We start from the raw sequence: 24,790 nt of genomic DNA, 5'->3' as shown, positions 1-24,790 counted from the left end.
CCAATTAAATCAGCCCTTCCAGTGACAAGTGAATATTTGATTTCTTACCCCCAAAGGACTGTACATACCATATTGCAGTACAATGATATTTCCTAATAAATTATCCAACTGACATGTGGTCTCCAAGGGAGAAAAAAGGGAGATTGTTAACAAAGAGGACCAAAACAGCTCTTTCCGATGTCTACCCTACTCTCCATTTCATGTCTGCTGTGCTCCGTATCAATGCATTGCCTTTCATAAGTGATCACTGCTAGGAAGCTGGAAATCTATTGACTGTTGATTTACGTATTTGTACATAAAGCTGAGAAACACATGCACACAAAATGCAGCCTTATGGCCCAAGCTGCTGGAAGCAACTAACTAGTTCAGTGCTCAGGAAGGAAACATTGGGTCAGATTCCCTGGTAGGTTTGTGCTCCTTGCACAGGGCCCCAGTGGTGGCAAATCAAATGGTGGCAGAGACTGGACTGGATTGGAAACTGCAACATGAACTGCACTGTGTTAAAATAGACTGGAGGATGTCAACGCTTGAATGCCTATCTTGCTGGGGCGATCTGACCCCAGCTGACTTCTTGCCCCTTGGGCAGGGGGCTGGACCCGATGATCTCACAAGATCCCTTCCGGCCCTAATGTCTATGAAATCTATAAGTAGCACTGGTCTCAGCCCCACCACCCTCAGTGGTGTCCAAAGACTAAAAACCAAAGACAAGATCTAAAGCTGTAGAGCATCAGGCAAAACATTTGTCTTCTTCAGGCTCTCTCAGCATCTCATAGGGGTGGTGTTATGGCAATCTGAATACATAGCCCAGTGAGGGGTAATGTCTCAGGGATGACATGTCTGCTGGAGCCCTGCTGGAGCCTCCAGGCCCCCATAGCTACCCCACAGTGCAATGCTACATGCACTCTTCTGTGAGGTCAGCCAGTTAATCTCATGGGTGCAGTACTGGTAGCTACTTAACTCAGTCAACACTGAGTTATCATACTTTCATATCATGAGTATAATCTTCTGTGGGGCATGTCACATATCTAGACTCAGTAAAGACACCAGAAAGCAGTCCCAGTGTTTAGAGTCTTTCATGAGGGCTACAATGAGTAGAAAGCTTTCCTAGGTGCTCCATCACCCATAGGGACTGTCATACAGAGGGCATCCCCTCTACATCTGCTTCCCCAGCTGTAAAAAGGAGATAATGATCCTTAACAGCCCCACAGGGGCTAATGTTTTGCAAGAGCAATGTGAAATGCTACTGGAGGGCTAAATAGTATTGTTAGACACTAGCAGGAGATGTAGTTGAACCATCAGTGGAAATTTTACTGGTTTATTTAAATCCAAGAGAGATTTCTGAGAATGTCACAGTGGAAATAACTAACTCTTCAGTCTGTTTAAAGGGTCAAGAGATGAACAAGGGAAATCTTGATCGTTATGTTAAACATCTGTTGCAGGCTAACACCTGGGATGACACAGTTTTGAAAATGCAGCCACTATTATGGCTTCAGGCATGCTTAGCTTACCTGCTGGAGTTCTTTGAACTAGCATGCAAAGGTAGAGGATGAGCGGATGGTGCAAACTTGGAAATGTAATAAGTCGCGGACCAGTCTAAAGCTATACAGTCTTGATATTCTACATCAGAGATTAATAGCTAAAGCACAGAGCTATGGAACAGGAGGTGGAAAAGTAGCTGGAGGGAAAACAAGCTTACCAGGAGGGTTGTAGAGGGTGGATAAACATGGTGACGCTGCAACGTAGAGAGTGGTTAATGCGGGGAGTGACAGCGGGGCTAGGTGTTTGGATCTTACTTGCTCATTATGGATCAAGTTCCCTGAGGGGCTGTGCAAAGCTTTGTGTGCTGATTTGATTCAGAGGAGATTTGGCCCAATTCGGTTGCCGAATCTCTAAATCTGAATCGAATCAGGGGACCAATAAAAAGATTTGAAGCTCTCTGAATCTTTGGAAAAGATTTGGAGAGTTTCGATGATTTGGACAGTCCCTGGTGGCTGCAGCAGGGGGCTGAAGCCAGACTCAGAGCTAAGCAGAGGCAGGGAAGGCGGGGCTGCAGGAACGGGGAGGGAACCAGGGGGAGACGCCTGCCCGCTCCCCGAGCTCCCCCCATGGCTGCCTGCCCAGCCCAGCTCCTGGTGCTTTAAAAAAAAGCCCCAACTCACTCAGTGCCGCTGGGGGGGGGCATCCCCACTGCCCCCCACTGCATGGTGGCTCTGCACAAGTCCCCCGACCCCTCCTCGCTCTTCCAGCCACCCCCCCATGGCTGCCCCACCTGACCCAGCTTTGGCCCTTTCAGAAAAAAAACAACCCAAGAGAAATCCCGGGACTCACCACTCTTGCAGCAGCCTTGGGGCTTCAGTGGGCTCATGCAGAGCCCTCCACATAGTGTGGGGCAGTGGGGGCAGCAGGGATCATTTCCCGCCTGTCAGGAGCGGTGAGTCCGGGGCTTTTCTTTTCTTTTTTTTTTTTTTTCCAGCGCTGGGGCAGGCGGGGCAGCCATGGTGGGGCTGGTTCAGCAGTGGGGGTCAGGGGGCTTGTGCAGAGCCCCCTCATGTAGCACGGGGCAGTGGGGAGCAGTGGGGATCACCCCCCGCCTGGCAGCACCTGCTCAGTTGGGGGTGGCGGGGGGTGTTCCAAGTGCCAGGAGCTGGGGCAGCTGGGATACCCATTGCCAGCCTGGGAGAGCAGGCACGGACCTGGCCTGAGTAATTCAGAGATTCGGCAGCAGCCAAATCTCTGAATCAGATTCGGTTGAATTGATTTGGGACAGTGATTAGAATCACCAAATCGAATCACTGTCCCCCAAATCAGCCAAATCTGGAGCAAATACCAGCTGCTTCACATAGGCCTAGTTCCCTGCTGCTGTAAATGAGTAAGTAGGACACAATATGAATCTAAATAATAAAGAAACATAACTCTAAGTCAATGGTGCTATACTGATTTCATAGTACTAGTTATGTCGTTATATATATATGCATTTTGCAGGAGAGTCTTGAAAAGAAGTTTTCTGAAGGCTTAAAAGGTAAAAATGGGAGTTAGCTGCCCAAATCCCAATGACTTAAAATTGGAGACCTCACTACAGTTAAGGAGCAGGAGCTATGGTTTGTGACTTAGGGCTAGAATTAAACCATGCCTAAAGATAACAGGTTTTCCTGTTAACAGTCTTAGAAAAGCAGTTCACAAACAATATTAAACATGCTTACAAATGAACAGAAATGGGCTAGAAGATCCATTTGCAAACAATTAGGAGAATGAATTAATCTAATGAATATCCTTCACTTAAGACAGTTGGATCATTTACAGTTGGTTTGAACAGCTACAAATAAGAGCTGTGGGCAAAGGGTTGGGCCAATTATTGCAGCATAACCAAAACCAGAGGAATTTGCAGAGGTGTAGCAGGGCAGCTCGGTGTCCGGGGAAGCTACAATGCATAGGGCAGTGCGGGATGCGCCACGCAGATTGCAATGGCATGGTCAGCCGCTGCTGTGGTGGTTGCTGCTTTTGTTGCTTTGATCTGCTGGGTTGGGTCTTGCAAAGGCTTTGAATAAATTCAGCATCATACCTGCCCTGGTTTTGAACCTTGGTGGAGAGGGTAAATGGGACCTGTCCCCAGAGAAGGAGGTGCCGAGATGCGATTAACCTTTGTGGACAGTGCAATGACTTCAGGAGAAGCCTTGATCTCAACGTGGGGGATGGGAGAAATAGCAAATCCTTGACAAACTGAATGGTTTCTCCTTAGTAGCAGCTCTTCAAAGGACACTTGTTAGCTGAGATGATTGATTGGAAAATGAGTCGAAGCTTTTACTCTTTTAAAAAAAGCACTTTTCTTCCCAAAGGTGCTGAATTCTTCATCTATTCAGTCTAGTTCTGAATGCACAAAAGACAAAACTTCACCCCCCACCACAACTGAAAGTTCCCAGTGAATCAACCTGAGAGACTTGACATAAAGTTTATGTGATACTTGAAGACATCTGCATATATCACATGCAAATACTTCCATTGAAACTCTTTTTTAAAAGAAATGGAGTTTTTAATTAAATGAGTGTTTCTGTGAAAAGTGCTAACTTTCTGCTTAACATTCTGGGTGGGTTTTTTTAAATTACTGGGGAAAAGTGTTTTTTTTATTTGGTTGGAATTTTTTCAGTATTTAAATTTCTGCAAAAAGTTTCAACGTTTCCATGGAAAATCTGTACCCCTCACTTATTTTTCTTCTTTAACTGGTTTTCAGTGTAAAAAACCAACCCTCTGCTGGGGGTTCTTCACCTACCCACCACCCTTTAACCTGAAGTGGCACTAATTGGTGCTACCAGTGAGGTGACAGGGCTGGGAAAGTTAGATAGCTATACAGTACTTACCTCCCACACCTTCCTGTTAACACAATCCAAACAAAAAATGTGATAATAATTAGTATCAAGGTACCATTAATGCTTTGAACTCAACAATGCTGGAAAAACCTTCACTTGGTGTATTTTTTTTGACTTCTCAGTTCTTAGTTCAGCTCTGCTGCCTCTCTGCTGTTCTCTTATAGTAATAACAGAAGACTAATATATGCCTTCAACAAGCAGAAGAAAAATAAGAAGTGTGTACATATAAAACAAGGTATCCAGAGCACACTTAACTTTTGTCTGCTGTCAACTTGATCTAGCAGCCTTGATGTTGCTATATATGAGGGGTGTCAAACATAGGGCCCAAGGGCTGGATCCACCTGGCCCATAAGGCTCCTAGAGGAGCTAATAATCAAGGGGTGGGCCCTGCTGCTGAATTCCTAACTTCAGGTGGCTGGTGGGCACATGTGTCTTGAGCTGAGGGGAGCAAGCAATATCTGGATCCAGAGCTCTCCCAGGAGGCTCCACGCAGTCCAGATTTGGACCATCTAGCCTAAGGGTGCAGCTGAGTCTGACACTCCTGCCATATGAAACACATGCCTTACATTTTTTTTTAGAGCTTCATTCTGTTGGCGATAAAGGAAAGGAGAAGAATTAGATCCAGTCAGATTGAAAGCAGTTCTCTCCCCTCCTTCCCTGTAGCTCTTTCTCCATTGTCAATATATGAAACATTAGGCTTGCAAACCTCTTCCTCCTATGCTCAAGTTAGGCATGTGCTGAAGTACCGTGCCAATTCAGGGGCCCCTCTCCCAGAATGTGCATGCCACAAGAACAGGCTGTTCACCTTGAGAATTGTATAAGCTTTACTGGTAACAGAAAACCTTTGGCTAAATATACCAGGCAGTGTGACTATGAGCTAATTCCTTGTTCAAAAGGTGCCCGTATACATAATGGGCTTCTTATTTGCTGGATGTTGAGCACATGGGGCCGCAATCTCATTTGGACTTAAACTTCCTAATCGGTGTTTCATCCTGCACTTCCTACAAACCACATTGGAGCTGGTCGACTTGCTTTCCTCTGGATCTGTGTCTTTGATCTGTGTTCTGCTGAAAAGAAGGGTTAAAGTGATTCTCGCTGTGGCACTACAGTTTAACATCAGGAACACACACTCTTATGGTTTTTGGAAGCAGGCAGGTTGGGTGATCCACTTACCCTTGGGTCTGGTTGTAAGATCAGCGGATAGGAGGTATTTCAAATCCAGCTGCCTGTCTCCTGCTTGCAGTCCCTTCTGATGGCTCTGTAATCCTAGTAGCTAGCAATAATAATATCAAGTGTCATTACCAACGGCTTTTTTAATCATCATTATAATTCTTGTTCTGAATAGCACTTAAAGCAAGTTTTTATCTTTTGTCTACAATAAAATGCAGCCTCATAAATATTTAACTTCCCTGATTAAATTATCCACGCCGAAACCGATAACGGGGTACTTTAATAAGCTTAAATGAGAATCGTGGCGGTTATTGTCTCTTCTGAGAGAAAAGAAAGAAAACGAGAAAAGTTGCAGCTAGCCTGGGGAGAGCCTCGTGCGATTCAGTTCAGCCTGAGATTCTTATCTGAACTTGCCTGGGCTACAAAAAATGATTGCACAGCTTATCATAATTAGTGATGATAATTTCATATACGTGGGATCCTTCGCTTGAGGTGGCATTCAAATCAGAGTTGTATATATGGCCTCCATTTTACAGAGGGGTAAGATGAGGTATGGGGATAGTTTTGGCTTCTGGGCACTGATGTCAGGCTGAGACAGGGCGAGAGGCCTCCCGTCTCCATGTGGGAGATCCCAAAGGATTTCTGGCTAGCAATGCCTCCCAGGCTGCCCCAGCTCGCCGTACATCAAACCACTCCCTGTGCATCCAGCCATTTCCATCGCTCCACTGGTGTATAATGGGAACGGTCCTTGTGCTCAGGGAAGCAGGACAAGAGCAATAAGGGGAAAGCTCTTCCTTTTTCCTAACCCCTTTCATACAGAGTTCAGAATAGACCTCAGTTCTCCTGGTTCTTCGGATCCCGGCTCTAACTGCTAGCTAATTCTCTCTCCTCCACAAATGGTTGGTCATTGTATTTTGTGATACCTGTATGTGCTATGAAAGGAAGAGGGTGGATCCTCGTCATGGCTAACTATAGGATGTTGGGTAACTTCTCCTTGACGTACATCCCCTCTTCTGCCTTGTTAATCCTCCATTCCAGGCACATAAAGACTTCTTAAGGCCAGGAATGATAGAATCAGAGAAAGTAGGGCTGGAAGGGACTTCATGAGGTCGCACAATAATATGGCAGCCAGTCTGCTTTAACAACCAGAGAAGTGGTGGCTAACATAAATTCAAGAATGTGGTGAGTTTCTGTTTTTTTGCCTCTGTGGTTTTCTCCCAGAGTTGAGACACCACTCATTTGCCAAGTTATGCCACTAAAACAAGGGCCTAGCCTATGTATGCGAGCTGGTTAAAAATAGATGTTTATGCATGTGAACTGGTTAAAAATAGATTTCCATTACATCAAAATTCACTGATCGCTTTACGAGTCTGGCTTTAAAATCTGTGTGGACATCCATTTACATCTGACATTTGCAAAATCAAATACTGAACACAGTTCAAAATTGGTTCTCCACCTATTAAATAAGGCAACTGTTTTCCTCTCTTCCTCCAGCATGCTGAATCAGGCCTACATCTTCTTTGTTTTATCCTTGAGTTTTGCTTCTGCTTCCTTTCGGTAGAGTTCTGCTCTCCCCAGTCCTTGGTTTTTATTTTTTTGGCTGCCCTTTCATCTTCAGGCAAGTGGTGCTTTTGCCTGGAAGGACAGGAATTCATTATCTGGGATGGAGGGACACCGTGATCATCTAGTCTAGTCGGACCTCCAGCATGCTCAAGGCCACAGCACAACACCCGATGATTTTTGCACCTAATTAGAACATACTTTTTAATGAAAAGGACCAACAAGCTCAGCTCCATGTCACCCTACAGTCTGCCTGGTCCATATACCACCTGGTCCATGGCTTTTTCATATCTCCTCCAAGATCCTCTTACTCCTCCCCTTCATTTCGTTTTCAATTTTACACCCCAACCCATGTCTTCTCCCCACAGGGTTGGCCAAACAGTGGAGGTAGCTCCAAATGGAGTCACGAGCTATCTTCAAAAACAGGTCTGCGTGAATGTGCACTAGGTTGTAGCTATAACTCACAGAAATGGTGGAGAGGTGGGGAGGATAAAGGATTCACATTGGTGCATATGCTGCTGCAAAGGAATCCTGAATACAGCTCTGACTTAAGCTCAAGGCAAGAAGAGACCTGACCTGGTCACAACAGAGTCACAGAAAAGACCCCCCGCCTCCAACAGACACATTCGGCATATGTGTTCACTGGTGATTTTCTTTGTGCAGGGTTGCCTTTAAGAAGAGAGAAAATGAGCAAAATGTCCTTGACAGTGACTCTAATAAAAAAAAAAAAAAAGCTCCTCATACTCTTCTGAAGAAAAAGGATGGTTTGATATTAAGAGGAATGTCATGGCAAAGAAATATAATTAACAGCTCCGTTCCCCAGGGAGGGAACAGAAGCAGCTCCTGAAGCTTCATAGAAATGGGAAAGCTCAGGTGCTGTTATATATCTGTGGCTACCCGTAAACATACCACAAGTATCTGTATCTGTACTTGTGGGGATTTTTGTATGTGTTGACAAAAATATTTGGCAGCATTTGATTTCCGCCCCCCCCTGCGCACACACATTTTTCCTGTTACGAAACTTGTATGAAACAGTCTGAAAACTCTCAGCTCAATTGTTGTGTCACATGCACACAATACATGCTTTCTCTCAAAGTCAAATAAATGCACCTAACTTGTCTGGCTGCACACACATCTGTATTTTAGGCAGCCATCTAATAAGCTATGCCAGCCACTGCAATGAAAAGCTAACAAAAGGTGTCCAAAGCAACCAGCAGTCCAGGTTTTTGAATGACTTGTTCCTTTTTAGAATCATGTCTCGTAATTGCCTTGAAGTCAGAAGATTTTGAAAAAAAAAAATTCTTACCATGTGTTTGCCCAACTGGGGAAAACATATAATACAAGTTTAATCATCTGTTTGGCAGGTAGCGCACAAGCTTTCATGTTAATGAATCTTTAATGTCATTAATTGGTTGTCTGCTTGATGACAAGAAAAAGGGTAAACATTGTTCATAAATCAATTTTATTCTGCTTCTAACCGGCTTGTTGTTTTCAAGGGGATAAAACAATTATGAGCCTTTCACTGACTGGACACCCAGCATTCAACTGATAAGACCATTGAGCCAATAAAATATTCAAGCCATGTTCTTTGGTTTTGGGTCTGCTGATTGTGTTTCTTTCCTTTGGAATTGACTCATTTGTTTGTTGTGGATAAACGTGCAAGATAAGAAAGGAAATATCATTGGGTCTCTCTCTCTTTTTCTGCCTGTTGCCTCCCCCTTTGTATAGTACCCTTGCCCTAAAATAGACCTTTCTAGCCTGCTTCAGCATCCAAAAATAGAAGGGCTTCTTTCGTTAGCTAAAGTTTAGCTAGATTATACTGCAAATGTGTTTCTTCCCCAGCAGGGTCTGTAATGTATCATTTTGTTAATCTCTTTTACAATCTTTGCTATGGCACTGAGGTATAGAGTTGGAATTACACTGCTGGGGCTAAATCCTAGACTAAGAAAAGCCGTGATCCTTTTCACGATGGGGGGTTAGAAAATTGAGCTTCCTACCGCTCAGTTCTGCTAACTGAATTGTAGCAATGACTCAAGGTAATAGGTCCGGTTGAGAAGGTCTCAAGGCATAAGGAACTTATAGTTTGTGTATGTATATGATCACTGTGATATTTCAGTGAGGTCTTGAAGCATGTAGCAGTGATCACTTAGCAGTGGAGCAAATGGAGGTAAGGGTGTGTACTCAGTGGCTCACACACACACAGCTGGAGGACTTGGAGCCTGCTGCTTCTCCATGAAGTAAGGGGGCATTTTCCAGGAGCATCTTTGGAGCGCCGACATCCACTTCAAAATCCCGCCTGCAGCTGAGCAAAGGGAACTTGGCTTCGATGACACTTTAAGGTCAGGGGTGGATTTTCAGAAAAGCCAAACTTCTATTGAAGTCTCAGAGAATATTTCAAAAAATGAATGTGTTGCCCAAATGGCTGACTACCTCTTACTGTTGCAGTTTACTGCGCCCCACAAAACCTTCTCCCCTGTGTCAATGTCTGGGATGAGGACATAAGAAAGAAACCCACATGGAAAAGATGTCTTTAAAAACTGTATTAAATTATAACAACTAGTGCATCAGTGTCTCTTGGCCTGCCAATTTGATCCACGTTGGTAGCTGCACCTCAGCAGACAGAACACCAGAAGAAGTAAATATTGAAGTTTTAACATCACTAAGCGGAGGAGGTGATTTTTTGTGTTAAAGGCCAGCAACTCAGATTAGTTCTTGGCATCTCTGAGCAACCTTGCAAAAGTTACTTTAATTGTTGAGGGCAAGAATTGTTTCTTGCAATGTGATTGGGGTATGTCCAGCACCATGGGACGGTCATGGTTATCATAGTGCACGCACACTTACCGGAGCTGTGAGATAGCTGTGGAACAGAATCATAAAATCAAAGAGAATGAGGGTTGGCAGGGACCACAGGAGGTCACATCAGGACAAGTGCATGAGGACAAGTACAACGTCCTGCACTTAGGACAGAATAATCTCAAGCATCGGTATAGGCCATGGACCAACTGGCTAAGCAGCATCTCGGCAGAAAAGGACCTGGGGGTTACAGTGGACAATAAACTGAATATGAGCCAGCAGTGTGTCCAACCCCCTGCTCAAAGCAGGACCAGCCCCAGCTAGATCACCCCAGTCAGGGCTTTCTTGAGTCAGGCCTTAAAAACCTCCAAGGATGGAGAGTCCACCACCTCTCTAGATAACCTGTTGCAGTCTTTACTGCCCTCTTGGTGAGAGAGTTTTTCCTAATGTCTCACCTAAATGTTCCTGGCTGCAATTTGAGACTGCTCCTTGTCCTGTCACCTGCCACCACTGAGAACAGTTTAGATCCAGACTTTTTGGAACCACCCTCCAGGTACATGAAGGCTGCAATCAAATCCCCCCTCAGTCTTCTCTTCTCCAGACTAAATTCCCTCAGCCTTTCGTAAGTCATGTTCCTAACCATTTTCATTGCCCTCCACTGGACTCTCCCCAATTTTTTCATGTGTTTGCTGTAGAGGGGGACCCAAAACTGGACACAGTACTCCAGATGTGGCCTCACCAGTGCCAAATAGAAGGGAATAATCACTTCTCTCAATATGTTGGCAACTCTCCTACCAATGGGGCCCAGGATGCCGTTAGCCTTTTTGGCAACAAGGGAACACTGTTGGCTCATATTCAGTTTATTGTCCACTGTAACCCCCGGGTCCTTTTCTGCTGAGATGCTGCTTAGCCAGTCGGTCCATGGCCTGTACTGGAGCTTGGGATTATTCCGTCCTAAGTGCAGGACTTTGTACTTGTCCTCATTGAACCTCATGAGGTTTCTTTTGGTCCAGTCCTCTAATTTGTTGAGGTCTTTCTGAATTCTACCAGCGTAGCATCATTTGCAAATTTGCTGAGGGTGTCCTTCATCCCATCTTCTTGATCATTGATGAAGATATTGAGCAAAACCAGCACCAGGACCGACCCCTGCGGCACTCCACTTGATATCAGCTGCCAACTAGACATTGAGCCATTAATTACTACCCTTTGAGTCTGATGATCCAGCCAGTTTACTGTCCCTCTTACAGTCAGTTCATCCAATCTGTAATTCCTTATCTTGCTTGAGAAACTGTATCAAAAGCTGGAGACTATGACTTTGACTTTGTCTTTTTTCAATAGTAAAGGGGTGATGTGGGTCAGACATGATGTAAATTAGCAGCACTGTAGGATGGTGAGGAAGATCACGCTATAACACAAGACTAAGGCAGAAGTTTGTCCAATCTTAATTTTTTGAAATATTCAGTTGTGATACAACTGGTGGAGTGTATATATGAGTGTGCAGGTGAGTGGGGGTCCAAAATCTCATTTCCAACTCTCTAGTTAGCTTACTGTCCAAAGAAAAATGGATGAAAAAAGAATGAAAGTGCAGAGAGCTTCACCATGCACCCTGCAGGGTTTTTGGATCTTAATTTCTTCATGATGCTGGCTCTTTAACTCACTGACACCTGTATCTAAACACTGAAATCATACTGTAGACATACACTTGCCTCTTTCACACCTGCCAACTTCGAGAATTTAGAAATTTGAATATACTGCTGTGTTTGAAACTCTGGCCTCCCATTTCTAGTCTGAGTTGGAGTTATAGTGTCTCTTTTGCAGTCTCCTCTTCCTTGTACATACTCACGCAGATCATCTGCGGGAAGGCACTTCAGAGTCACTGATTGCATTTCCTTACCTTTAAAGCCAAACAGTGTCACAGGCTTCATTTTGCTTTAGAAAGAAGACTTCACTCTGTTGAAACAGTACATGTGACCGGTCCATGCTTGCTCAGATACCATTCTCTTAATCTCATCATTTTCCTAAGCATTTTTTTTCACGATCTATAGGCTAATGTTTGGATTTCCAATGTTTGAATGGGATTTTTTTTCCTATTAACTTACATTACTTTATCTCTGTCTGCCTGTCTCTCTTTAAAATTACACTAACTTAATTACTCATGGCTATCTAAGGGGGTAACACTCACTCTGGCTGGGATAATTAGGTTGCTTTAATTAGTCCTTTAAAAATCAAAACATATCTGGGTAGTTGTTATATCACCCCCATTAGTTCGATCTGGCAGCTTTTAACGAGCACATTTATATTGCTGATTTGCATATTCTTTCCCATGGTGCTTAGCACTAACTTACAATAATAATAATATAAAAATAGAGTACACCCGAGACCCATTTAATGGGTTACGTATGGGTATATAACATGCAAAGGATATCCTAGTACTGTATCTTACAAATCAACTTTGGTTTATTACTGTGGCATTTAAAATACAATTAAAAGTAGGGTGTGTGTGTGTGTGTGTGTGTGTGTGTGTAAGTATGTTGGGAGCTCTACAATAAGTCTCTTTTTTGTAATTAGGTGTATGATCATTTTGAAGATATGGTGTGCAGAAACACATGATTAATCTCAAATATGCTATTTCTGAGAAGTGCTAATGTAAGATCCTCTGAGCCTTTCTACTAGTTATAGCATGTATAAAAATAGTTTTTACAGATAAATACATGGGTCCTATTTATAAAGTTGTCAGTTAATAGTTTAGAGAAAGTTTAAGATGTTTTGGGGACAACATCCAGCTATTCAGGCAAAACTGCATACTGGAGTCAAAGAGATTTTTTCTTTTTTCAGAGTAGAGATCACAGGGTTTGGCTCTGCGTCAGAAATAAAATAACCTTTTTGGCTCCAAAGCTGCTGGGTTCTGAGAGAGAGCCCTTCCATTTTTCTCAAGGACCTTCTTGCATATATAAAAAAAAAACCAAACAAACCTGTCCAAAAAATGAAACCTAGTTCTTCTCATGCTTCTCGAGCAAACCAATATAAAATGTTTCTCTTCACCGATTGTCCAACATACATTTCATTATTCAGTTGAGGCTAAAATTGTGCTGTATTTTTCTCTAGGAATTGTGGGGGTTGGGTTTTTCGTATGGTCCTCTTTCCTCAACAAACAGCTGGGACTTTCATCTATCCCAGTGATGTTTGGTCTTGGGAAGAAACACTGCTGGGTTTTTTTGTTTTTTTTAACATCCCTTTAAAAGCTCACTGTACACTTCTCAGGAAGCAAAAGATTTACCTAGCGAGTTCATTTAGTGCTTATCTGTAGCTCTCCCTCTTTCCCCATAGACTCCATTCTTTCATTGATGGCTTGAGAACGTGCCTCTTATCTCTAAATCTCACACCCTTGATGAGATGATCAGGAAGTTGCCCAAAATCCAATAGTTGTCTGAGGTGAATTATTTCCAGTAGGACCTATTTATCCACCATGTATTCTGCACAGTTGCCTATGCCTGACTTCCACACTAACATTTTATACCATTTTGTACTGGTCTAAGTTCCTGAGTCAGTTCCTGTCGCAGAGAGACTAGAGAGAGACGTACTTCTTTTCAGTGAAAGTTGAGGGGATGCATGTGCCTGTATTAGGTACAAGACAGAAAAGAGTCAGATGTACTCTGTCTGTAATAAGCCTGTTTGGAAAAGTGGCATGGAAAAAAGGGAAGTTACTGTGTTTGTAAATCAGGTCATTGATAGGGCTGTGCAAAACAGCACTGTTCTGCCTCCCTCCACCAGGCCACAAGCAGCTGGGTGCTGGGCCCGGTGAAGCCTGGTGAGGGAGGGGATGCACAGTGCCAGCAGTGTGCATCACCTGCCTTCACCAGGCAGCAAGCCGCTGGGCACTGAGCATGGTGGAGGGGTTGGCATGCAGCGCCAGTGGTGTGCGCTGCCTCCCTCCACTGGGCTCAGTGCCCAGCAGCTTGCTGCCCAGTGGAGGGAGGCAGCATGCATTGCCAGCACTGCACGCCACCATCGGGCTCCGCTGTGCTCAGCACCCAGCGGCCCGGTGGAAGTAGGCAATGCACAACCCTGGCATTGCTCTCCGCCTCCCTCCAGTGGGCTCAGCTTCCAGCGGCTCCAGCCCCATGCAACTGAGCCGGATGGCGGAAGGCAGAGTGCACCTCCCACCACCGGGCTGGGCTCCATGGGGCTGGTGGAGCCGATCGGAGTGCAGCCCGGCGTCGAAAGGCAGGCAGAGCTGGCACTGTGCTCCCATCGGCTCTGCCGGCCCCACCGAGTGCAGCCTGGCAGCCGGAAGCGGGGAGATCCAGGGCTGCAGTCCCTGCCCGGCTGAGCCACATGGGGCTGCATAGCTGCTCAGAGCACAGCCCTGGCTCTCCCCTGTCTCCTGCAACCTGGCTGCTGCTTCGAAACTCAAATCGTTCCAAAACATTTTGACTGGCTTCGTTTCATTTCAAGGCTGTTTTGAAGCCCCTTGTTTCATTTTGATTTCGCTGTCTCGAGCTCGAAACGAGTCAAAACAGCATCGAAACGAAACAGCCGGCGAAATGTTACGCAGCCCTAGTAATTGAACACTCTGGTGGAATAGCCTTACGAAGGTTCAGGGCTGAGTATGTCCCCAGTATGCTTTTGGGGGAAACAAAATGAACTGGGTTACAAAAACCCATAGAACTTCCTGCCACGTCAAAAGAAGTCTATAGAGCAATCAGGACGGCATAAGAACCAGTGCATGAGTTTACGTTCAATAACTTACTGTGGTAATCTGCATGAGGTTTTTGCCCCCAAACCTCTTGCTTAGGACCTAGCTGGTTTAGAAACCTTATTTATAGAAAAAAAAATCTACATTGCACTGTACCTCTTCCCTCCAGGGAGCATTCTGGTCCTGCTCTGAGCAGGGGGCTGGACTAGATGTGACCTCCTGAGGTCCCCTCCAGCCCTCGTTTTCTATGATATGATCAAATCACTACAATGCATCGTAAGCTCTCATCAGGCCTGTAGTTTGCTCTCCCAGCTGAGGACAGCTGGAAGGCACTTTAAAGATGCTTTCCTCTGCAACTGCAACAACATCCTGCAGAGACATTAAAATCATCTCAACTCCAATGCTGTGAGTCCCCTCCACTGGTCCCTTCCCAGTCGCTCCCCTGCCTTCTTGCCCCTTGACATTCCTTCCTCCTCCTTCAATAAGTAAGATACTGCATCTGTTTTTCTATTGCATTTCCGGCAGTGAGTGACATGATTTTGCTTCAGGAAATTCACTGTTGGAGCTAGAAGCTTACCATTAAGTGGCAAACACAATGGAGCTGAAAAGGATATAGTGTTTAGTGCAATAGGCAGCCTCTGGCTAGCACATGCTTCACTCTCCAGATTTTAGGACATGGGGCTGTCAAGAGTTTCCAGTTAAAGCTCTGAACCACACTAAAACAATAGAAATATACATTTTCCAGCCAAGTGCACTTACACACAGTATTTATCTTCTTAGAATGGCTAAACCTCATCTAAGCCAGTACGCCCCCATGAAATCAGCTACTGTTTGCTCTTCCCCAGCTCTGCTTGCTCTCTGCAAAGCTGCAGCATAAACTAATTAGAGATTTGATATTTGGAGAAAGTTATGATAAGTTTGCTGACAAGGGCATCACCTAATCTCATTGCACAAATGTCTGGGGCTACACATGTGTGAAATTAAGTGGGTTTCACCAGTTCCTGCAGACTGTCTGTTTTTATCTTGAGACAACATTCCCAATCATAAAATACATTAGCATCAGCTATCAAGGGCTTACTGTAATATGGGTAACACCAGCAGTAGCCCTTTGATATTGCCTTCAAATGCATTGTTAAGGGAGATCACAGAAATGGCTTTGATAGGCTACCTGATTTACTTCCTTGAAGGAAAACCTGATAGGGAACATAATCTTGCAAGGGTTTAACTTCAGATGGAAATGCTGGAGGTGGATCTAGCAACTGTGCTGGCCATTGTGGTTGGCGTACCTGACACACGTAGTTTGATTTATACTTTAGTCTTTAGTGGAATAGTTGGCCCAGAAGGACCTGGAAACTGAACATGTATGTGAATTTGGGAAGACTGTGAAAGGCTAGGGACAACATTTTGAAATAATAATGATGGAGCATGCTGGATTTTTAAAGGGCCTAAAGCACTGAATTAGTACAGTATGTATATTGGTACTGCAACCTTTTCCATCTGTAACATTAAACGCAGACCAGTGACGCCTGATCTTTTTGGCCCACAGGCTGGATGAGCACTGCCAGGTCTGCCTCTGGGCTGAATCTGGTCCATGGGCCCGAAGCAGCTACATGGAAATGACCTGATCGGGGCCTGATCCCACACAGTTGCACTGAACCCTGGCTCAATCCAGCTGCAGGGGAACAAGGCCCAATCCCCCAATGCAGTGCCAACCTGCGCCCGATCTACCTGTGTGGGGCTTGGAAATCTGGCAGCAGTGGTATTATTTAATTGCCACTGCGCCCACACCGCCATATTTCTGGAGCCATGGGGAGACCTGTGGGCCAGATTACATGACTGCACATGCCATTGGGGTTGAGCACCCTGATGTAGGCTGTACCTACTTAAACTCTGCTGAATTGTTTCAGATAAAATATATCTGCCATATTGCTGAAAGTACCAGGTATCGGTTACATGCCTAATTTTCTATTGACTTCAGTAGTGACAGCACAGTACCAGCAAAGTGTGTTTAAGAGTAGCATCAAACAAGCTAATGTGGATGCTCAGAGGATATTATTGCATCATTTAAATACTTCCAAATCACTATACATCCATTCTTCAAGGGTCCAGCTGCTGGAGCTTAGCAAGCGTTACAATAACTGGCTATTAATAGCATCTGTCATGTGCATCTCAACTTAATGTCGGGTAGGCTCAATAAGCTGACTGCTCTGGTGATGAGAAATTAGTTAGCTCATGAAAACATTCATTATGAGAGTTGTGCAAAGAAAATGTAATTAAAATGCTGCATGATTGTCTTGCTGATTCCTGTGATTGGGAGTGATTTAAGATTGCTTGATCAAGGACACTCACCAGCTTCTCTGTGTCCTGTCTTGGATGCTGTTCAGCCTACCCATTGATGAAGTTATTTTGTTCTCATTACATATGCCAAAGGGGCAATGTCTGCACACCTTCTCCTGCATCCTCGCTTTGAATTTGTCAAGTTTGGAGAGTAGTCCTTGCCTGATCATGCTAAAATGGAAATATGGGGAAAAAACTTTGCAAGGAGAAAAAAAGTTGGCTTTGAGCAGGATCTGCTTTCTAAGCCACTGGGGTAGCATCAGAATCCCATCACAGCTTGAAATTTCACAATGTAACTTTATTCAAAGTGTTTGTATGAGGAAGCAGTTGAGTAAGGAAAGGTATCTAATTGTCAGGTAGTAAACCAGGGCTGGAACTCTGCAGAAAAGGCCTGGTTCTTGATGTGGCATTATTCTGATATAATTGTATGTGTAGTATTAAGTTATGCAACATGAATATGATAGTTGCTTGGTGTCTCACTTATAAATTAGTGATTCTCAACCAGGGTGCTGGGGTACCCTGAGGTGCCATGAGATCCTTTTAAAGGTGTTGCAGGGTGTCCCAGAGATTTCAAATAAGACTCTATGAGGTCAAAACACATTTTCATCTGCTGTTGTTGTCTTTCCAAGTTCTTTGCAATAGAAAAAAAAGGTTCTATTTTGCTTCTGTAGTTAGGAAACAAGTGAAAGCTAAGGGCTGGCATTTAACAAGGCAGGATCTTGAATCTAGAAAGGCTGAAAACCACTGTTGTAAAAACCTGGATCATACTGGGTGTGTCTCTACGAAATGCACAGTAGGTTAATTCAACTGTGCATTACCGTGTCATGGCAAAAGCTGTGCGGTTATGCTAATGCACAGTAGAATTAATCTACTGTGCATTAGCATCACTTAAAAGGTATGCCTTGATGTTACTGCGCAGTAGCACCAGTTACTGTGCATGTAGTTCCTACCTTTTATTACAGGTACTAAACTTAATGCTCAGTAACCATAGCACATTAATTCACATGTAGACATTCCTACTCCGTTTCCATTTTCATTTGGGAAACCTATGAGGCATGAAAAAAGGGGTAGAGCCTGTTCATATGGAATACCTTTCTGCAGTTTTTTTCCTCAAAGTGGTCTCTTCTTCCCCAGGTAGTGCAAAGGAAAATGAATAATTATACTCCAGTCCTTTAAATGATTACTCAAGAGGATACTGTCTGGAAGTTTTCTAATTGCAGCACTATCAAATCAATGATGATGGGAAGATAATAGGCCTCCTGTTGACCATCATGCTCTGCTTTGCAGCTTGTCCCATGACTTTGCTACAGCTGACTAGGATGTTCACTTTTGGTGGCCAATGCTGTCCATTATAAACCCAAACTACAGTCAGTCTGATTGCAATTTGCTGCCTTTAGTTTGTCAGCAGGTTATGATCCTCCAAGGGAATTGCTCTACATTTTTTTGGGGGGTGTGTAATATGGCCAGAGTTTTCCCATCCTCTGCTCCAGAACCTACTCTTGAAGCCTATTTTTCTCAGTAGTAACACTTAAGAAGCCCTCAAATGATAGGCTGGTCTGGAGAGAAGGCAAAGTGCTTTTAGTAAGCATATGAGCAAGCAACTCAACCTAAGTTACCTGGGTCTTTTGGGAGGGAGGGTGTTTCATATTGGGCACGGTGAGAGCTATTGCCACACTGACATTGGAAATGAGATAGATGCAGTCACTTCCAGCACAGTAACACAATTCCTATCCATATGCTCACTTTTCACTACCCCTCCTAAAAGCCAAGAGGATTCTGGGATGCTTCTGTGGCAGACCCACTGTAACTAGTGATATGCTCTGTACTCCAATGTCGTCGGTCCTGATGAAGTTTATATGATCATGTTGCCTCCAAAAAGCTGTTTGGCTTGTAAGATAAACCCTTGTATTGTATTACAGAAATCATACCCTTATATTATACTACAGGAATGATCCTTTACCTAAAGTACTATAGTAGGAAACTGTGTTCTTGTAGAATTTTATCCCTGATGATGATACTGGTTATGAGATCTTTGTGGCACCTGAGCTATTACAAGCGGCTGAGTGTAGGGTCATGGTATAAAGAGACTGAGAATTTATGCACTTAAATGTGATTTGTCTGGAAAGCGATTCACCCAGGTAATTAAACAGGAACCTGGCATAGGTGAATCAGTGTATACTTACCAGGCCTTTCTTCAAGTGGGTTAATTTTGATCTGATCACAAAAGCATTATCCCACAAAGCAAAGGAATTGGGTTGTAGGCAAAGAGGAGGTGACGCTGAAATACTGGACCCCTGCAATCCCAGGCACAGCAGAAAATCTTCAGGGATTGCAGGGGCAGACTTAATCAGGAGCCTGGGCTAAAGCAATCAAGATGGAATGAGCTGTAATTATGTTAATCAGCTTGCAAACTTTCAATGCCACATTCCTAATTTCAAATCGGAATTCCACGTCCTGAACAGTGAATCAATCTGTCACTGCTGAGATAATAAAAATTTTATGTTTGAGAGGATGTACTCTGCTTTGGTGGGAAATTGGTCATTCTTTTTCATCAGCAGCCTTATTAGATATCTTCTTTTTAATGAAAGTTATATGAATTCTCTGCAGTCCGACTTTGGTAGCCTCATTTCCAGGTTTCAGAAAGTGGTTTATTTTCCAACGTCTGATCCCAAGGGTATGCCCCACTTTTTGCATTTGAGAGAGATGAGCTCTGTTAGTGATAGGTCTCACTTCAAAGCAGTTTGGTATACTTCTCTCCAGACCAAAGTGCAGCATTTCAGCCCACTAACATCACACTGCATCACACTCTGGCAGGAGATGCCCTGCTGTTAGAAATGCAACTGAGACATGGAGAGAGGCAATCTTTTGAATCATCACCTCCAGGTGTAAGTCAAAGAACCCCGAGATGTTTTCTGAAAAGAAGGATGGGGGAGAGAGAGAGAAGACCCTAGGGTCCAATTCAACTTTACTTCTCTCATTAATTCAGACTGTAGTGGCCAGAGGTGTGTGTAGCTGTTTTGAGCACTTCAGGGGTGCTGCATTTGCTGAGCAGGGTCTGTAGTAATTCACAGCTCACAAATTAACCGGATGGATGGTGGTCGACTTGCCACCAATGCTTAATTAAGCTCCCAGTCTGCTTTAGTTCAGCAGAAGCACTGTGCTCTATTGGAAATGATTCTGGGCTTGAAGTCGGGAGACTTGGATCATCTATTCTGTGAGGTTGCAGTAGACCTGAGGAGTGACCTTTCTGTGACTCTCCTTCACCCCTCGCCTTTCCACCATCTTGCCTCTTTAGATTGGAAGTACCGTGAGCCCCGAAGAGCTCTGTACATCGTACAATAGAGCCGTGAACTTGATGTGCTACTCTAATATAGAGGGATTTGATTTGTTAATAGCTGTCCTCTTGCCTGCTGCTCTTACCAATTTCTATTTACACCTAGACCTGTCAGCTTTTCAGCTTGGACTTTTGATTAACAAAACCTGAATTTAGGAGTATTTCGTTGTAATTAATAGTGCAGTAAAAGCTAAGTGCCAGGAATGTGCATAATACCCAGTGAAGTGACTGGAAAGAGTGATTGTATAATACTTTATGAGATGCATGTCATTACAGCTGCACAGCAATCCAGAGCTCTTTACTTTTTTCTGCTCAAGTTCTGCTCAAGTTGCTACTAATGGTCCAAACTGTGCTGTGTGAGCTTGAGCAAATAATTTTACCTCCGTTCCCTGAGTATAAAACGGGACTCACGTCTTGTTTGTAGAAGCAGAAAGCTCCTTGGAGCATTTTTTTTGCTATGTGTACCTACACAATGTCTAGTTCAATGGGGCCTGGATTTTACTTCCAAGTGCCATCACAACACAAATAATAAAAATATTTGTCATATTATAAACAGTCAGATTTTAGTACTGGATGGGCAAATGAGGCAAATGGGATAGGGGAGCTGTTACTACAGTTAGTCATCAACACAAATGACACAGTTGTGGCTGCTGATGCCTCATGGTGAGGGACATGAGTACACAGGCAAATTTCAAGACAAATCCCACCAATGGAGTCATTTTAGTGCACAGCATTTAATCCCCCTAAGGTGTACAGCTTTCTCATTGTATCTTTTGAACATAGACTGAACCCTGGTCTAATAATAATAAGTTTTCAAGAGTGCTTATTCTTTGTCGAGGAATTCCATACACTGCAGTTAGGTTTCCAAATGCTTGACTTACATTAATTATATTAGAGAGTCATTATTGGCCTCTTATGGGGTCTCTATTGCCACCATATACTGGAGTTGACTATAATAAAGATAGTATGCTTCGGTGTGTTTGGAGGGTGGGAGAAGGTGGTTTAGAGGAGGCATTTTTCAACTTTCCAGTTTTTGGACTCCCTGTATGGGAAATTATATTTTGCTCCTATTTAAGAGTGTAAAACAAGAGACTTCTGAGGTCTTCCTGGAATCACTGCAGCAAGCTGTGATGTGAATAATATATTAAATGAAAATCCCTGCCCCATGCATAAAGAATAGAGTATGTTACAGGTTTGCTGTTGTACTGAGATATTTGCCGTATGCTAACAGCGTACAAGCAATAATCTGCAATTCATAGAGACAGAGCCCGATAACAAATATAAAAGCCCCCACACTCAGACATCCTTCAGCTGGGGAAATCAAAGCAAGGAATCAGACTTCCCATGCAACCATAATAAACCTTCCTTTTGGTCAGTTTTTCTTCCCCCTTCACATTGCATACTCCCTCATTCTCTCTCTTCTGTCAATCTTTGAGGCTTGCATTACCAGGGGGAACAGGTACCTCTTTTAATGATCCTGCCAAACAAACTCCGTGCCTCGCTGTAATCCTCACTCCCCTTCTTTAAGAAACTTGTCGAGCTCTGCAAATATACCAGGAAGACTGTCTGTAGTGAGAGTGATCTACCTGATATCCATGAGGTTTTAAAATTCTTCTTAGCCTTTTCAGTATTGCCTCCAACTCTAACCCCAAACTCATTCCTTCAATCTCAATTTCATCAGGTGCCTTCTCAGATTCAGGGTCGGAACCTAACAGGTTAATCACCGTGACCACTCTTGTTCCCTGTCTTACAAATATAAGCCCTGATCTTGCAGCTCTGGCTACAGGACCAGTCCCTTTGCTGTCAATGGGGTTTATTGTGTGGATACAGTAGAAGAAATGGGGCCATGTTTAGGAATATAATACTGAAGTTCCCTAACCTTTGGGATAGGGAAGGGTAGTGTCCCTCTGTAGTAGACACGTTATTATCCGGATGCCAAGTTTTCTCCTGTTACCATCTGCTGACTATGGTGGTGCTGTTAATAGACAGGTTTTGTATGAATTTCCTCCAGGAGCTCCCTGGCTGTGACTGCGTGGAGTAATATTATTATGATTGAAGTGTCATTTCAGATCCTTTGTGAAAATCCTTTGCTGATTCTTTGCCCATTCTGTGATTATGGGTCCCATCGCTGCCCGTAGAAAGATATTTTCATGTCATCCCATGAGAAGTTCTCGTCTTCTTGAAGCATCTATTTCTTTCTGGGGTTTCCCTGCCATACTGACAAGTTCCTCTTTCCCTCGGTCTCTCATAACCCAACAATTGCACCCATTCTTCTTGCATTTTCATCTCTCTTTGTGAACCTCTTCCAAATTTTGACTTTGTTACCCATGCCCATGTCAGATCTGTTTCATGCGCCCCCCCCCGTGCTAGTTTGTTTTATCCCATTACATTTTTTCTTTTATTTCCATTCTTACTCATGCATTTTCAGAATTAGAAAAGCTACATCTGTCGTTATTTTGAAATAAATGCATGCATTTTCATTATACTCTGAGTCCCTTAAATATAGTTTAAGTTCTCCCTCCTAATAGAGAACTTACATTTATGTGAAATTACTAAGACAATGTTTTCAAGCCAAGTGGAAGGGGAAAAAAATGGAACAACATCTGGAATATTGAAAAAGAACAGGAAGATGTGAGAGTAGTAAATATTTTAGGAAGTGGACATGTATATGGGTTGACCTGTGTGCTTTTGACTGCCAGAATTCTCTGTTAGCATCACACCAGATATAAAAAAGCATTCAAACCTGTGTTCTGTGTTTACATAGTAAGAGTTTCCTTTTTATTTTTAGTTTGTAAAAGCAAATGAGAAAATGTGCAAAGCAAATTGCTATTTTGCATTCCTGGTCTAGACAGATTTAACTCTTACCACAGGTCTTGGATTTACAAGCGTGGATACAAGTTCCAGCAAAGGTACCTAGGTTTCACTAAATTTAAAGGAACTTAAGCTTGTGTGCCTAAGTGGTTTTCTTCATTAGGGTCAGAGTCACGAAACTTGTAAACTGCCAATATCTGGATGACTTCTACATGCATTGTGGAGTAGAATTGAGAGAGGAGGATTAGAAATGTATGAAAAGCAGAGAGGAAAAGAGAAAATGCATGTCACATGATGAGCCTAAATCCCTTGTATCTATTCATGAAGCAGTCTCATGCATAAAAAGTGAACTCTAGGGATGTTCAAGTGAAACTTAGGAAGTATCAAAATGAATAGTTAATGAGTGCTCAACTCTGGGGTTATATGGACGGTACAGCAGCTGCTACGTTATGTGTTAGAAAGAATCAATGGTCTTTCTCTCATGAATCTCATTACAGAGTCTGGAGATCAGGAGTTTGTCCTTAGATCTTCTACACACTTTCAGCATGAGACCCTGGACAAATTACTCCGTGCCTTTTCTTCTTTTTTTCCCATTAACCTCCAAAATGAAGATAATCCATTTCATGAAGGTGCTGTGAGAATGAACTCCTTGACATTTCCACTTCTATACCATCTTTCATCTGAAGATCTTGGAGCACAGTATTATTGCTAGATGCAACATTAAACTTAGACCTTAATGAATGCTTTTCCACATCTTGGAATATGTGGGCTATTAACCTCTTTGGAACAAATAGTTTGTCTTCTATAAAGCAAGTCTCCCAATTTTGTGCACTGAAACAATGTAACAGTAAACATAGGAGAAGAACCACCACCACAACTCAAAATAACGGGAATTCCTCTGTTCTGAGTGGCATGGCTGGTAAGAGAGATCTGGGGTGGTTGGGACAGAAAGGACGAGTCAATGAATGGATATAGCAGTGTGGCAGAGTTTACCAAATTATTATCTGGGTCCTCTTAGATTCTGCTAGGGCTCGCTGTCCATTTTAAGGACTTTTTTAAGCTTTCTATTTGTAAAATTCACCCATCTTAAAGGCCAAATGTCTGTTCCTGTGTCAAAGAAGCCACCAGCTACCCCTCATTCTGAGAAGGCATTTCAAAGAAACTCTCTTCGTTTCCTGGCTTCTCTTGGCTAGGATAAAAAGACCCCTGCCACTTGTACTATAGGCTCTTGCAAAGACTGAAAATGCTGCTGAATATTTCCAACTCAGCAGTTGTGCACCAGATGCTGAAGTTATTGTCTTTCCAGTCTTACAAGTCTGTAGTAATGCAGTTGCTATGTGCAGGATTCTTCCTCTCTTACCATAGCCTTGTGTGGAAATTTTACACTTTACCCTGAGCAAATATAGACTGCCTGGCTACCTGCACGGTCTAGATTGCTTTAACGTACCACACCTTGCAGAGCTACCACGCATAGGGTCTTGTATTGTCTTCTAATTCCACTGAACCCTGTAACATCTTCTCAATAAAACTTTTCTATATGAAACTCCCCTCCCACCATATTAGCATGTTCTAAAACTCTAACTCAAGCCAAAGTGAAGCCTGCTAGGTCTAAACAAGTGTTTTTGACTGCTTTATCCGGTTTTGAAGTGTTCTTTCCTAGCCTAGCCAAAATCTTTTGGACCCGCTCTTCTGCTGGATGCTTTGTGCCTCCTGCCACTAGAAGAGGCT

This window comes from Gavialis gangeticus, unplaced genomic scaffold, assembly GCF_001723915.1.
Source record: "Gavialis gangeticus isolate Ggan-Ray unplaced genomic scaffold, GavGan_comp1, whole genome shotgun sequence".
Taxonomy (NCBI): domain Eukaryota; kingdom Metazoa; phylum Chordata; order Crocodylia; family Gavialidae; genus Gavialis; species Gavialis gangeticus.
This window is presented reverse-complemented; position numbering follows the sequence as displayed.